Source organism: Halictus rubicundus, chromosome 7, assembly GCF_050948215.1.
Source record: "Halictus rubicundus isolate RS-2024b chromosome 7, iyHalRubi1_principal, whole genome shotgun sequence".
In the NCBI taxonomy this organism is placed as follows: Eukaryota; Metazoa; Arthropoda; class Insecta; order Hymenoptera; family Halictidae; genus Halictus; species Halictus rubicundus.
Genome location: NC_135155.1, coordinates 12,133,670 through 12,150,227, shown reverse-complemented (window position 1 = coordinate 12,150,227; position 16,558 = coordinate 12,133,670). Strand labels below are relative to the sequence as shown.

Here is a 16,558-nt window from a genome sequence, read left to right as displayed (position 1 = left end):
CCAAAGACGAGATGGTTAGGGATGATAGATATAATTGCTAGAATATGAGTATAATTTTCAGAAAATTATGGCAACATCTGTAACGTCCTGCAACATCGGTTGTATAATAACGAACTGGCAAAAGTTCACATGTAAGCACAGGCGCAAATAATTTGTTATTTCATACAAGCTCTCATTTATTTCATTAACTCGGACCGTTTGAAACACTATTCTGAATTGACCTTGTGCACATTAGTCGAAAACGAAGCAAATCTAACGTAAATGTCGCTTTTGAATTCCTATGAGAAATCTGCACACTTTCGATCATCTCCGTGTTCCCCTTTATTATTTTTTTTTTCGGACCTGGATTTTCAACCGAAAAATTTGAAAAAATTCTGTAACATGTACCACGGTGGTTGCAACGTGCCTAATTTTTTTACAGAATTTCTACCAGCAGTTTCGTTGAATAAATTCAGTGAAAATCGATGATCGCTTCACATCAAGCTACAGAGGGTTGGAATTTTCTGTAGAACGCTTTTCCTGGACACGGTCGAAGGATTTCCATGGAGGAAAGTTATAGAATTATGTAAAACTATGACATGCTGCGCGGAATGGTGTCCAGAGGATAGGAGGAGGTCCGACGAATTTTACGAGTGGAAAGAGTAATAATTGAAACGTCTATCCGTAACGGATCAATTACTTTCTCCCCCTGAATGGCGAGCTCGTTAACCCCTTGTCCACCCGTAGCCGGTCCCACGGTCCTTTGCGTAATTCTCGGGTAACGAGGCAATTTTGTCCTCTAATTACTAAATAAGCAACCAGGCAACAGAGAGGCGAGAGTCGACGCGACGGCAGGTGCTCCCGACGAGATTAATCCGGCGCACGCGGCGCGCCGGAGACTGATCTGCCTTCTACAAAAGAATGCTCACGATCCTCTATCTGTCGATCGTTTTCCGATTTCTTAGCGACCCTTAAAAATCAATGAAAAATAACACTCCTGATTCCCATTTCAACACCATTTCTCAATTTTTTTCAGGTCTTAAAAATGTCCCTTAGAATTACTTTGCAGAGTTTGGATTAAAATATTCACTGGATCGCGATATTTGTATATGTAGAGTAAATTTCATTGAGAAATCAGTACAGTGGCTACACTATACTATGTATACTCTATCAAATTTTTCACTAAAATGTGCTGCTGTGTCAATTTGATTAACACGACGTACGGTATGAAAATTTAGAAATTAATTCGTGACTGATCTACCTTCTACAAAAGAATGCTCACGATCCTCTATCTGTCGATCGTTTTCCGATTTCTTAGTGACCCTTAAAAATCAATGAAAAATAACACTCCTGATTCCCATTTCAACACCATTTCTCAATTTTTTTCAGGTCTTAAAAATGTCCCTTAGAATCACTTTGCAGAGTTTGGATTAAAATATTCACTGGATCGCGATATTTGTATATGTAGAGTAAATTTCATTTAGAAATCAGTACAGTGGCTACACTATACTATGTATACTCTATCAAATTTTTCACTAAAATGTGCTGCTGTGTCAATTTGATTAACACGACGTACGGTATGAAAATTTAGAAATTAATTCGTGACTGATCTACCTTCTACAAAAGAATGCTCACGATCCTTTACCTGTCGATCGTATTCCGATTTCTTAGCGACCCTTAAAAATCAATGAAAAATAACACTCCTGATTCCCATTTCAACACCTATTTCTCAATTTTTTTCAGGTCTTAAAAATGTCCCTTAGAATTACTTTGCAGAGTTTGGATTAAAATATTCACTGGATCGCGATATTTGTATATGTAGAGTAAATTTCATTTAGAAATCAGTACAGTGGCTACACTATACTATACATATTTTATAAAATTTTGTAGTAAAATCTGCTGCTGTGTCAATTTGATTAACACAAAGTACAGTATGAAAATTTAGAAATTAATTCGTTGTAGTGCACAATGTAAATTTCATTTATACTACCTCGCGTTAATGTATTTTATGCTACACACAGTAATCTCCATTTACGTAGCACATTGCACGAAAATTTCGAAATTAATGCAGTCTGCCGTATCGCATTATCCTTTAGTTGTCCACTGTCGCCGGCACAGCAATGCCTGGGATTTTTCCGATTAATTGTTTCGCTGCGTTCAACAACCGAATTTAAACGAATAACTATGGAGCGGACACGACCGTAGCTAAAACGGTCGAATTAGATAATTCGGAAACACTGTGTCAACCAGAGAGAGCGAGGGAGAAATTATTAACGTGACGAGGTTCGCCAAGCGAGAAGCACAATCGAGAGAAGTTCGTTTACGAGGTGCGAAGCCTCGTGTGTTCGTATACCTACAATAATTTCGCGCTATCCGACGGTTGCGAATGATTTAAATAACAATGTGCTTCCACGTTGGTATAATAGCCGATCATTTTGTGGATCCGCATCTCGCCGAATCCGATTAATAATATTTTGTACGCGTTATACTCCCCCTAACAATGGCAATTACGCCGGAGTGCTGTTTAATTGGGGCCGAGGATAATTATGATTTACTACCGGTAAAATTACGGTAAATAGGATTTACCGGCCGAGCTTCCGTCCAGTTTCCAACGAGACAATTCAATCCGATCTCGATACGTGCTCGCCCGTTACGTACGGTATCCTGGCCGAAGGATCTTCGAAGGATCCTCTGAAGTCAAGGTAAAAAATTCGGTCTCTCTGCTACAAGGAACGAAGTTATAGCTACTTCTGCATTTTTTAATGATAATCTTCGAAGATAGTTGGCGACTTTTTTTCATGCTTTATTCTGGAATTTTGTTCGGAGAGTCTCCAGCTAATTCTCCAATTTTTTACGATAATTTTTCAACATTAATTTTCAATGATAGAAATAGAATGATAGAATGATAGAAAAATTATGCACTTTTCCAAAAACAGTTCTAATTATAATTTTCAGTAATTATCGCAGAAATTGTCGTATGCGCTGTTCTGAAATTTTGTTCGAAGGGTTCCCAGCTACTGTTACATTTTCTAATTGTTCTTTCAATTACAATTCTCATTGAACATTACGATCAGGCTATATTTACTTTGCGTAAAAATCGTTACAATCTCAATAATCGTGAATGAACAATATTAGAACACGTAATTTCCACGGAAACCGAGTGTTAATCGTCTCACAATTCCCATTTCGATCCTAAAATGGGCCTCTAGGCCAGAACACGTACAATACGTACATACCCATGAATCGCGTGGTCCAGATAGCAACACGTGGTCCTTCACAGTTTCTTCCGTCGCGTTTCACAACAATAACCCCGAAACACCTGCGCGCGCGTTCTCCAGAGAAACGGTCCCGCGGATGCAACACCGGCGGAGTACAACAAACAACAGGCGCACACGCGTGTCCCGGTGGGCCCGTACTGCTCTCCTCTCCTCCACTCTCGCTCTCTCTCTCTCTCTTTCTCTCTCTCTCTTTCAATCTCAGTCTCTGGTGTCCGCGGTACGGGTGTCGAGCCCGCGCGGGTTCATCGCCGAAACGGTCTCCGCTTTTTCGCCGGAAGCCCGGCTTCCCTCGATCTGGATCGGCCACGAAACCGAACGGAGCCGGGGTAGGGGAGGGGGGCCCGGGCCTGGGCCCGTTTCCTCTCGTGGGGGAGGGTCCTGCTTCCGTAGGAGTAGGGGTAGCCGCGCTTGGGACCACCGCGACGTCGAACGGTAGTGGGGAGAGCTGGTCGAGTGGGGGAAAGCGCGGGGAGACGTCGAACGTTGGGGTGGGAAACTCGGAAGCGCGTCTAGGGGAAAACCGTCGGTTCGGGAAAAAAGGGGGAGAGCGATCGGTGCCCTGGAGGGGCGGAGAGGGGCCCGCGAAGAGGATCCTCGGGAGAGGGGGCCGGGGCCGGGCCGGTGAGAGGGGGAAGTGAGAAATGACGGAACATGGATGACGAGGGCCGCGGAGAAGAAGTCGTGGGCACGATCGCCGTCACAACACTAGCTGCCCGGCACGATCCTCCTCTCTGACTTGTTCCCTCGGCTTGCCCTCTCCTCTGTGGTCCGTCCAACGAGAGTCAGTGTGAGACCAGCGCCGTCTCTTTTCCCAACTGTGTTTGTGACTTCGATTCTGTCGCACCCGAGCGAGCGCATTTGTTTACCTTTACTGACTCGACTCCTTCGACTACAGTGTGTCCCCCTCTCTCTCTTTCTCCGATTCACTGGCGATTCGCGACCTCTTCGATGCGCGAGCGTCAACGAGATTATGCGATTCTGGCCTCCGTTTGCCTCTCTTTTCCGCCTTCTCTCTGGTACAGCGATCTCGGTGGTTCCCTCCTACCTTGCACGGACGCAAAAGCACGCCGGAGAACCGAGACAGGGCAATCTACTAGGTAAGACTAGTTCCTCCAGTCGTGGACCCGTTTTCTGTGCGGCCACTCTCCCTCCAGCGTTCTGCGGTCTTTTTCGCCCGTCTCGCCCCTGAGGAAACAGAGACGGATGCGGAGGAAGAGGGAAAGGGAGAGAGAGAGAGAGAGAGAGAGAGAGAGAAAGAGAGGGAGGCTGCTCTTTGATAGCCGGTGTGAGTTTCTGCGGTCTCTGTTCGACGAAGCGGTCTTTGGGTGTGTTGAACAGCCGCCTCCTCGATCATTCTGCTTTTGAATCGCCTTAACGTGGCGCCTCCTGCGAAAGGAGTTGCCCTCGTCTTTGTCGGCGGCTTTTCGGGACTGCCGAGACTGTGTTCCGCTTTTACGAAGAATTGTGGTCTCGAGATGGGAGATTCTGGTGGGAATTTGATGGTTTTAGTTTGACGGCGATGCGAAGTTCGAGAGTGCTTGATCTATTCGTATCTTTATTTAATTAATTTTATTTCGAGGGCGTGGTGTTTATTTTTGAGACATGGAGCAGACGATGGTCTGAGAAATGGTATTTTGTTCGAGCGGTTATTTATTTTATACTTTTTCGATGGATTTTTTGGAGCATGGTACACAGCGGTTTTGAGAATGGCAAAAATCACATTTCTCAATTGTAACGCTGTTCCGTTTTTTCTTTCTTTCTCGGAATCGTTCAACCTGTTCGCAATTTTATTTAATGCTATTTCGATTGTGCAGCGATTTGGAAAATGGTTGTTTCTGGTAACAGCTATTTTTTTTTGTAGTTTGATGCTGCTGTGTTTTTCCAGAATATTTCGCCTATTCCTTTATTTGTCTAGTGTTATTTCGATTATAGCATATACGTTTTGAACTGGTCTAGAAAATGGTAATTCGTGTCAGAAATCAATGTTTTTGACTTTTGAAGCTGCTGTGAAGCCATTCACATTTTGTTTTTCTCTCCGAGACACTAGTAAAATTAACTACGCCGCAACTGGGAACGATGTACACATTTCCAAAGCTGATTCGATTTAATAGATTCTTAAAAACTCGAGCGTAGTATGAAAATATTTTTAGTCGGATGCAATGCTCGGGTTCTGGAGCTAAAATAGCTTCGAGTGCAGAAGGCCAACGCTGTTTCGATCGTATAACACGTTCTGATTTAGCCAAGTCTTTGTTTTGTTCAACATTGGTTTCGATTTCAGAACTCTGTTCCTATTTTTCAATGGCATTTCAACGTCCTTTTTCTCAATTGGATATAGTTGATAATTAAAGGTATAATTGAACTGAGGATTTCAGTGGAATTCAGTCTTGCTGTATGTTTGTTTTCTGAACTTTAGTAAAGCTTATAAAAAGATTAAAAGTGACGACTCTTGCAAGCTACAAATTCGGGAAGATGGAGACAGACTAATCGCGAGTATAAAATAATGAATAATGACTCCAAAGAAACTTAATACGGTTAAGCTCTCTCTCTAGAGAGAGAGAGAGAGAGAGAGAGAGAGAGAGAGAGAGAGAGAGAGAGAGAGATAGATAAAATTCTGCAAGGTTGGAATTCAATGGAGATGCGATAAGAACCGAAGAGTTTTTGGTGAACTAACTTTTCGAGGAGCTAGATAACTCATTATCTAGAAGGGATCAAGGAAGCCTGGGCAACAGGGGCGAAATAAGAAGGGCATTAAAGTGGTCTTTGGGAACTCGGCGACAAAATCTTCCGAGGGAGAATAGTCGGTGGATCCGAATGGTTTTTTGATCATCGTATTCCTTTCCCATGATTCACAGTGACAGCCAGTCCCCGGGGAAAAATTCTTCCCGAATTAATACTTAACTGTTCAGGCATTTACAAGAAAAGAGAAATCCATGATTTAACAAGAAAAATCCACAATTCTTGAACTCTTGAATTTTGTTATCTCACAATTTTGATCGAACGTAAGGAATGCCTACAAACAAAAAAAAAAGTATACAATTTTGTTCGGTGAAAAATGTTATGTAAAAAGTGCTTGGCTTGAACAGTGTGTTCCAATTGGAATTGTTCTAAGATTTCATTATCTTGATCATTATTGAAAGCGACATTTCGAAACGAATATGAGAAAATCGATTTTTTATGAACAACTTCAAATGAACAGCTAATTGCATGCTGTAGTTCCGGACCACGGTGCAGCAGCGCGAAGAATATAAATCGCCGGCAGGAATTTTCATGCGTGGCTCGCAGCGTTTACACCGTCGCGACAAGTCCGCAAAAAGAGTTTCTAAAACGCATAATCGCACGGCTACAATTAATTCTGTCGCAACGAGCATTTTTCTCGAGCAGCTCGGGCGCGAAGAAAATTGCTTTACGTCGTTTCCATCGAGCGACGACGACGCTTCTGTGATCGCAGTGGCGTGACACGAGATTCCTGAAATACGCGATTATGCTATCGAGCAACATTCCGATCAGCGATCGCGATACCGAGCCGGGATTCGTGCGAATTTGTATCGAAAGTGGCGAAATAATGTGATCTTTCCGCCATTGAAAATTCCAGTGCACCGCCGTTTCGTAAGTATTTCCAGGGCCGAAAAAAATATTTACACTAACCACACGGTTACAGTAAACTATGCGCGAAAGGGAAAACCCGAAATTTTCATTGTTCCCTCGGAATAAATTTCAGAAGACAAAAAGATTGTACATTCAGTGTACGACTCCTCCTTCGTCTATGATTGGAAATTACAGTGCACCGCCATTTTGTAAATATCTCGAGGGCCGAAAAAAATATGTATACCAACTACACAGTACCATTAAGCTATACGAATAAGGAGAGAGGTCGGTACTCCGTCTCAGTTGCTCGGAATTAATTCCAGAATATACAGATCGACCGAGGTCGCCGCAAGAAAGGAAGGTCCTCCTTCGAAAAAAGATTGATCGAACGGCGATCCGGCGCGATCGAACGCGACGTTTGCAAATGGATCGGACAGATGGCGTCGCGTGAAAAAATCGGACAACCGTCTGACTCTTGTTACCGTACTCGTAAATATTTTACAGTCGATTGATTACCATCGAGCATTGGGTCGAGGGCTGAATGCATCCTGGCGGATACGGTCCGGCGGACTCAATCAAACGTACACCGACCGGTTGGAAGTTAATTCGACGTTATGGCCGATCGTTTGTCATACAAGGGAGAACGAATCTTGCCGAGCAAACCGTCTCGTCGCGCCGCGGCTTTTCGTCGAGTCGATTTGATTCGAACGGAAACGACGTCGATCTCGATTCTCGATATTGAGTGGGTGGTCTTGGCGCGCCATTTTTGCTTTTATTCGCTTGCTCGCCGCCGACATTGAGAAACTGAAATTTCTTGAGAAACGAGAGAATTTTATTCTACGATTTCGCCATTGATCGGGCTATTGCGTTTGGGAAATGGGACCTCGCGAATCTCCATTATTCGACGCGCGTCCATTATAAAAAAGATTGTACCACCATTTTGTATATGTTCAAATGCTCCGAAACATTTCTACTGCATGGTTATAGCGAGCTGTATGCGGGAGGAAAAGTCTGTAGACCGTTCTGCTTCCTCGGAATTAATTCCAGAAGTTCCGCGTACGATCCCTGCCGCGTTTCCGATTAAAAATAGCCGTGCACCGCCATTTTCTAAATATTTCAAAAATATTTATATTAACCACACAACACCAGCAAGCTATGTACAGAAGGAGGAGTGGGTACTTTGTCTCACTGCCTCAGAATTAATTCGAAACGACGGAGTTGCAAAGAATAACTCTCGTATAGGTCGTTTGGTGGATGCTATAGTCGTTGCAAGGATTGAAGATGACACGTTCACAGCGACGTAAATAATTGTACGATATTTCAGAAAGATGGAGGCGTGTTCAAGCATTTTTTGAGATTTTTCAAATGGATAAAACCTAGAGAGAAATTGCATGGGCCTGGGTGAAGAAAGTAAAAGTATGGTGGGAGGGTTAGCGTGGTGTGACGAGCGGCTCGGACGGATCTGGATACATTCTAGGAGGTCGCAGTCTAGAAGGTTGATTGTCATCGCACGATTTGAAGCACACGAGCGCATAATAAACGGTGCTCCAGTTGATCTCGCACAGCTGCTGTAGTTGCCGCAGCAGCCGAAGGTCGTAGCGAACCGATTCGAAAATCCGCGGATGCCCGACCCACGCGAACGAGCTCGTAGGCCGTCTGAATAGCTACCAGGTGCTCGTTATCACGAAACCAGCGAGTCTCTCCGTGGCCGTTCATCTTCCGCGGTTAATTAACGTTTCGTTGCTCGCGTCTTCTCGTGAAATTCGCGTGAAACCGTCTCGGCCGCGACGGCAACGATATTACGTAGCTGAAGCGATTTGCTTGGTTCGCTCCTCTTTGATCGAGGATCCTTTCAACTGATCGCAAAACGCGTTCATCTTTTCACGGCGCTTCCTTATTGAATCGCGTGAAAATTATATTCCTAGGATCGAAATGAACAGGTAAGTTTTGATTTAAGAAAAATTCACGATTTTCTCGGTGAAAAAGTAAGAGGGCCGGTGGCATTTTGATGAAGTGTGAAACTACACACACATAGAAGAAAACCATATACGCATACGAACTTACAAGGGTTCACGGGGCCTCAAACTGACGCTTCAATATCACAATGAGCAATTCAGAAGTGGTCAATTTGGTTTCCTAAATGTCCAATCTAGAACTGTGTGGTCTCCAAAATGACTATTTTTACGTTATCGCGGAGTAATTTGTAATATTCGGCGGAATTCTGCCTGTCACGAGGCGTTCGAAGCAAGCGTGACGTCACAAGATGGCCGCCGCTGAGAGATTTTCTTAATATCGAGAGATTAGCATTCGTATCGAGAAAATAAGACCGTATAGTCCTAGCCAGGACACGTACAATGACGGTACTGTGTATTTTTAGTTGATTACTTACTTATTTAAACGCGAAAAATGAGTCCTCCTGAAACAGCATCTCGCGGTTCCAACATTTTTCACTACTAGCGCTACTGTCAGTTTCCAAGCAAAAACTGCACGACACTATAGAGTATGGTCGATAATGCAGGTCGATAATACAAGACAATACGGAATATGGGTTTACCTATGTACCATATAGACTACAATTAAATTAACATATTTTGAATTTTGCTTTAAAAGAAATCTATGGTTGAGAAAAAGTACGTTGGCCAATACAAACGTACATGCAAACACTAAATTTATTGAAGATCGTCACAGAAAATTATAACCACACCACCTACCGGTCGAAAATCCTAATTATTATCTTTGTTTATTGACCGTTCGACTATAGCGTGACGATCAACTCCTTCAAGGTCAAACCCATTCCGGCCGACTTAATTATGAGAAAACGAAGCAAGCTTTTTCTTTTGCAGATAGCTCACTGTAAATAAAAAATATTTACAAAATGGCAGGGCAATTTTCCGCAGAAACGGTTCCTGTTTTAGATGTACGATACTGTGAGTTGAGAATTGTCCACGCAGATAATACAAACGAGTAACAGTTAGAATATCGGTGTAACCGTAAGAATTACAATTTATTTATTGTTTCGACCGTCACGCAAGAGCGATTACAAAATTGCTGCGACGCCTGTTCGAAAAATTAGAGATAGCACACACGTGTTCTCCGGTCCCGCAGGCTCTCCCGGTCTCTCCGCCGGTCCTTGTTCGTGCAACTTTGCTCGACAATTTATTTATAGGCCAGCGTCACTGTCACCCATTGCGAAATTTCCTCCCTTTCTCCGCTGTTCGTTTTGCTCCACGCTCTTCGTTTTGTTCCCGTTCGTTCCGATGCGGCTCACGGCACTGCACACGTTTTCGTCGTGTATCGAGCTCTCCTTATTCTGCCCCTTCTCTCTTTATTTCTCCGTTCGGTTCTCTCTTTATTCCGATATTTATTTCTCTATTTATTTCGTGATTTATACGCCCCTTATTTCTCTATTTACTGCTCTATTTATTTTTTTATTTATTACTGTCTTTATCTCGCTATGTCTTTCTCGCCTTATTTCTTCCTCTCTTTCTTTTTTATTTTAAGATCAAAATTGTTTGTAGATCATTGCGCTCGTTATTCTGTTCTTGAGTCGGAATGATGAATTTTCTTGTACAAATCGAATCTGGAAGAATGCTCCTCTTCTCGTTCTTCTTCTCCTTCCTCTCTCACTTTTTCTCTCTATTTCACCTCCACGCTTTCTCATTCTTCTCTCTTTCGCTTTCATCTTTGCTGGTCCCGTCGAATTTCGTTCCCGTTTGTTTTGCTCGGGAATCGTTTTGCTCGTTAGGCGTTGCGTGCGCGGGCGCGCAGCGACCATAAATCTCTCCCGCGTCTCCCCCTCCTGCTCGTCTTTATTCGCGCATAGACGTGCACGGTACACGCGAATAAACCCGCGAAGATTCGCGGGCCACCCCGCCCCGAATAGACGATAAATAGTCTCCTCCGCGCTGGTGGATACTCTCGCGCATTTCCATCGAGAGTCACTCCCTCGACGAGTTCGTAAACTTCGCCGAACGATCAATTGTCTCCCGATCTTGAGTCGAGCCGCGGCCGTTTCACGGATTAACATAAATTCCGTAACGGGTCGTTACTGTCGTCCGCGATCGCCTCTCACCTTTCTCATCCGCGATCTTACCCTATTCGACTCGCCAGAGAACTATGGCCCGTCAAAACGAGCTTATGAAAAACCACGACTCCTAATCCCAAATTTTCTAATGCGAAAAATATCAATTTTTCTATTGCAGTTCCTAAACCTGTCGAAGAAAATAACTTTCTCATACTTCAGCTCCTAAACCTGTGGAGAAAGTTATCCAAAAGGCTCATCCGCAATAATTGGCATCGTCTTATATCGAAAGGAAACTGCGTTGGATATACGGTGAATTCTCGATATATGTCAACAACACGAACCTTGTTTTGTGTTATGTTTACACTCTTCGGCATCCGAGGCCTTCCTATATATATAATTCCGCGACGTTTATCGTCCGGGCCTTGTCGACATATATAGAGAAATGACTGTACTATCATGAAACTCTATAACATGCGCAATGTGATGACACAAATGACTAGGTAAAGAGTGAAACAGTAGCAAGAGCAGAAAAATTCGAGGACTCTCTTACGTTTCGTACAACTCCGAATTGTTAATGGCGAAAATAAACTTGTCTTTAATCCCTGCTTCTTGTAACAAATTTTTCTCATAAAAATTCACAAATTCGGTGTTTAAAACAATGATAAACTGCTCCCTGAAAACGGTGTATCGAAGACTTGATGGCGGTCGGACATTGTACCACCGGCCATGTAAATTTGAGGGGTAATTTCGGTTGCAAAAACGTTTTCATCGACCAGTCCTCGAATTCCCGCAGCCCTGTCGAAGCAATTGCAAGGTGCACAGTAGAAGACTGCCCATCGAAAAATAGCGGAGAGTAATACGGAATGCTGTCAGCCCTGGCAAGGATAAATCGCGGTGGAATTTAATTGGCGGCCGCGCGTGCCGAACGCGTCCATTCAATTTCGCGGCCGAACGTAATAGGCGGCCACCGTTCGTGCGTGTGTGTGTGTGTGTGCGCGCGCGCGCGCGAACGTGTGTATTTACTGTCTTTTTCTAGCATGGTCTGAAAACGAGGAACGAACAGGCTAACGATCCAACCTCCGCGTAACATAATACTGATTGTGCGCTCCGAAATAATTCATTCGGGCTCTGATCGTACAGATCGCAACGAGCGTTCGATTAATTGCGTGCGGGCGCGGAAGCGAATCCTGTCGTACTTCGTCGTTCTTCATCCTGTGGCACAATAAAAAGTATACCATGTTTTGTTTAGCATCGTTCGATCATCGTCTAGGTACAATATGTCGATGTTAATCGGCATCGTTCCGAGCGATCGATAATAATTCATTTTCTTTGCATTTTTCCATTGTGCTCGATCGGCGAGATAAATCTACCGTTGAAATTGTTACATGTTATTGGAGAATCAATTTTTTCGGGTGGAAATTTTTGGACACAGTCTTCCAAATACTATTTTGATGTAGTAAAAATTTTATGAATCCACGCTTAAAACCGTTTTGATATTAAACATTGTTAAAGCTGCGTGTTGTAAACGTTTCGCTTAGAAATGCGAACTCAACAAGGAAATCTGTGGACTGTGGATTTTATGAATTTATAGCAAAAACGAGCAGATCGAATGCAAAACGGTGAAAACATTTGATGAATTTAAAAATACCAAGCCTGTTAATTTCCAGCTTGTTGAGCCAAGACTCCGTAGATTCGCGATAAGGTAGAGCGACCACGTTACCGACAAAAATCAACTCAACTTTTCGTCCTTATATGAGAATACTTTTCGCTGGGATACGGCTCATTCGAAAGAGGAAGGTTCAATCTAGCGCGTGCTGGTCATGAGCTGACGAGATTATGCAGATATTTGGTAATATAAACGTTAGAAGTAGGCGAAAAATTGACGATGCGCATGCCGTGGAATCCAAGCATTTTTATCCCATTGGATGAGTTTTCTGGATGCAATCGAGAGCAGCGCGCGCTAGAAAATATCTCCAGCTACAAATTGAGCTATATTTTGTCTTGATTCTCCGCGAAACAAAAACTTGACGCACGTTTCTGGCGTCAGAATTCATGATATCGATAATACAGAGCAAAAAATGTGACAAGTCTAGTCACAGACTTAAGACCGTTCGGATCAATACCAAGACGGATCTTAATTCAGTGGCTGAAGGCTGTGAACGGAAATTATACAGCAGTTACCGACCTGCTGACTCTGCAAAAGTCACGTGACTACCCTTGGCTCTTAAGAAAAGGAATTAACGTCTACACGGATCCTGTAGCCCGAAATTAATGCAGACAATCTTTGTTTCGCATAAAAATCCGTAGTCCACAGGTCAGCAGCAATAGCAAAGCAGTTTCGAAAATTGAATTTCGACCATGCTTCTGAAAAAACGTACTGGTCGGAACAGGCGAGAACACACATTACCGGCGACACGCAAAAATGTCACCGGTACATCAAATTACCTGGAGCTCTCGCTTTCACGTCCTCGCCATTCGAAGCCCGCGGTGGTCGCGGTGATTTATTACAGACAAAAAGAGAGCTGGCCTCTCTCTCTCTCTCTCTCTCTCTCTCTCTCTCTCTCAGGCTCTCTTTCTCGGCGCATCCCATTTACGTAATCCGGTAACAGAGCAGCGTAAAACCCGCTCCAGTTTTACTCGTCTCCGTCGCTGTCGCGAAACACGCGGCCGAACAGAAACATAGTGAAGCAGAGTGAAACTGCCAATGAGACAGGGTGATAAACAGCGACGGAGAGAAAATGAGAGGAGAAGAAGAACGCTTCGGGTAAAAGCTGCAGGGTGGTCCGTTCGCGCTCATCAACGAGTCTGTCGATGACAACCGGTCGTTCGATCGGCCGGGAAATAATTAGGGTTGTAAGCCGATCCGGAGGAAAACTTACGCTGGGAAAACGGGACGCTCGATTTTCAAGGATCGTCGGACGCAAAAAGCGGAACGCTGCACTCTCCGAAACAACGCCCATTTTCTTGGTCGACAACGAATTTTGAAAAAAAAAAGAAATTTTGCTCGATCCGTCAACACCAAAAATAATATACAGGTTGTCCCGTTTGAATTTCTGCATGAAATTGTTTCGCAATGTATAGCTCGTTGTGAAAATATTTCAAATAAAAATGATTCCGTTTCGGGGGAGACATCTTATGGTAGTCGCTCGCAAATCTTCTCTAGGTGGACGTGCTTCCGAGATTTCAAGGTGACCACTGTGTTTCTTTTTTATATGGAATTGTTATGTTTTTACGTAAGCATGTAGCCTACGATTTCGCCGGCCTATAAGACTTTCGGCTTCCAAGGTCATCCAACGGTCATTCAGCGCCGTGCAAAGTTTAGCTTAGCTAGATGGACGCAGGACCATAAGATGTCTCCCCCCGAGACAGAATGAATTTGAAATATTTTTTACAACGAGCTACAGTTCGGGAAATATATTTAGTCCTGTACGTATGCAATAGTTCAGCGTTCGTTCGTAAAGACTGCTAGAACGTCGTTCTGTTCAGTTCGACCGGAAAATCCTGAGCATCGTGATCGATCGTTGGTACACCAATTAGGCTCGCAAGGTATAATCGCGTTTCCCAGGTTCGGGACATACAGTGTGCGGATTGATTAGCATCCGTGAGCGTACCCGTGGTCTGATAATGAAGTATCCTGGCAGTGTAGAATCAGCAATGAAATTCCTTTGGCTCGTGCATTTGTCGTTGCCGGTCCAAACGAAACGCAACAAGTGCACTCGAAATGATTGCCGTGCGCGTGCATCGAGTCAGTCGCGAGCGTAAAATTGAACGAGCATCGACGTCGATAATGCGAATGATAATATCGCCGACGCATTTCTCTCTCTCTCTCTCTCTCTTTCTCTCTGTGTGTGTGTGTGTGTGTGTCACTCTTAGCTATGTTCCTGGCTCCGCCAGCCGTGAAACGGCCAATGGCCAACCGCGGACCATGCTTCTCCCGGGTTTGCCGTTTCAATTTATATTTACTTTGGCAGCCGCGGTTCTTTTAAACCATCGAGTATCCACTGTGATAGCAGTGTCGTCAGAAGATGCCCATCTGGGTGTCTGTTTCCTCTCCTCCTTTTCCCCCTCCACTGTCCCATTCCACCAGCATGAGCACATTCCAACGTCACTGCTTTAAATTGTGCTTACCCATTTTTGTCATAAATGCATAAAATCCGCTGTCTATTAATAATGTAATAAAGTTTTTATCTTAATGAAACAGCCGTGAAAAATTGCTACACAATTTCGAAAAAAGTGGTTGGACAAAGCCTCGGCGAAGAGGATCTCCGGATAAAAATTGAATCGAGCAGCGCACAGTGGTCCCAATCCATGAATTGGACGGAAAAAAATTCAAAATTAAAGGTAAGAAAAAACACGTATTAGTGAATTTTTTATGTACTATACATCTCACAGGGATGCAAAGTGACCTCTGGTATTAGTTTCATTAACAATGAAACAAACGACGCACGCAAATATCGCACGGGATGCCCGCCCGGGGACAGATGATTATTTTTCAATTTGATGCAAGTAAGGATCTATTTAACAAATCCTGATTTGTTGCCAATCGACACTTTTTTGTATTATGCTCACGGAAGTTCCTCGCATCTTTATTCCGAGCTTCCTGTGCTTCCTCAGACAGATCCCCAATGGGCAAAAGAAGGTTTTTGATTACTTCGTGCCCATGCAAGAAAACTTTATGGACGGATGCGGGCATATAGTACCATTCAGCTGTTCGTAGTCATACGTTTTAAATTTGTCAGCATTGATAATAAAACCAGGTAATCAGAACACACGTTTTCATATACACTATTTCGCGACAAGCGATCGAGTAACGTAAAATAGTTATGCGTTGCGACGCGATATTTGTTTCATTGTCAATGAAACTAACACAAGAGGCCACTTTGCGTCTCTGTGTTTTTCGTTACCTTAAATTTTGAACTTTTTTCCTCCTAATTCATCGATTTGGGCCACTGTGCAGCGCCGCGAACTTGAAAGTCGCGGACCTCGTTTGCCGAGGGATCTCCTGTCCGTTCTTCCGTCCAATTATCATTTCAATGAACATATCAAAGAAATTCCGTCCCGTTAGACCGTTCCGACTCTTTAAACGGCGAGATCAAAGGCGGGCTGCGGGGCAACGGGCCGAGACAGTAATTTTTACACGCGGTGCAACGCAATCACGCCAAAAACAGCTGAGAGAGAAGGGTCCCGGGTGTGCTCGAACCCGGGCACAAAAAGTCGACCAAAATTGACCTATCAGGATCGATCCGAAGGCCTGATTGTGCCCATATTTGGATCGAACCCGCTCGTAACGTAACCGTAGAATGTAGAAAGAGAGGAGGCTGCACACGCGAATCCGATCTACCGGGTGGAACGCGATTTATGTAGTTCTCGTTAGTGTGTGCTTGTGCGCGCGCGTGCGATTGTGTGCGCGTGTGTGTACTTCGTACCGCGTATATTCAATTCCGTTACAGGATATTCATATCGGGTTAGTTCCTCTGCCGAATATACCGACTAAATATTCCGCGAACTTTCCGTTTCCCGTGAAATTGCGATCTCTTTGCGCTGGAACGCTCGCCTCAATTTCTATCTCGACGATGTATCGAATAGTTGCACAGAACACATGGCGCGGGGAAAATTGTTATTGGACTAGTGGAAAAAATATCGGGAAGATGTGGTTACAGTCGTGTACACTGAACGGTCGAAGTAACCGGTT

The 16,558-nt window shown here is 43.9% G+C and overlaps 1 protein-coding gene across 2 annotated transcripts in view; it reads right to left on the bottom strand.

Moving 5' to 3' along the window:
* LOC143355447 (A disintegrin and metalloproteinase with thrombospondin motifs 7) overlaps nt 1–3,953 on the bottom strand; it is a 105,563-nt gene extending 101,610 nt beyond the window's left edge. Inside the window, exon 1 of one of the 2 annotated variants that reach the window (XM_076790253.1) lies at nt 3,216–3,953. The gene's annotated coding sequence lies outside the window, so the exon portion shown is untranslated. The remainder of the gene's footprint in view (nt 1–3,215) is intronic. The other variant, XM_076790252.1, reaches the window with a different exon arrangement.
* Between the last annotated feature and the right edge of the window lie 12,605 nt (nt 3,954–16,558).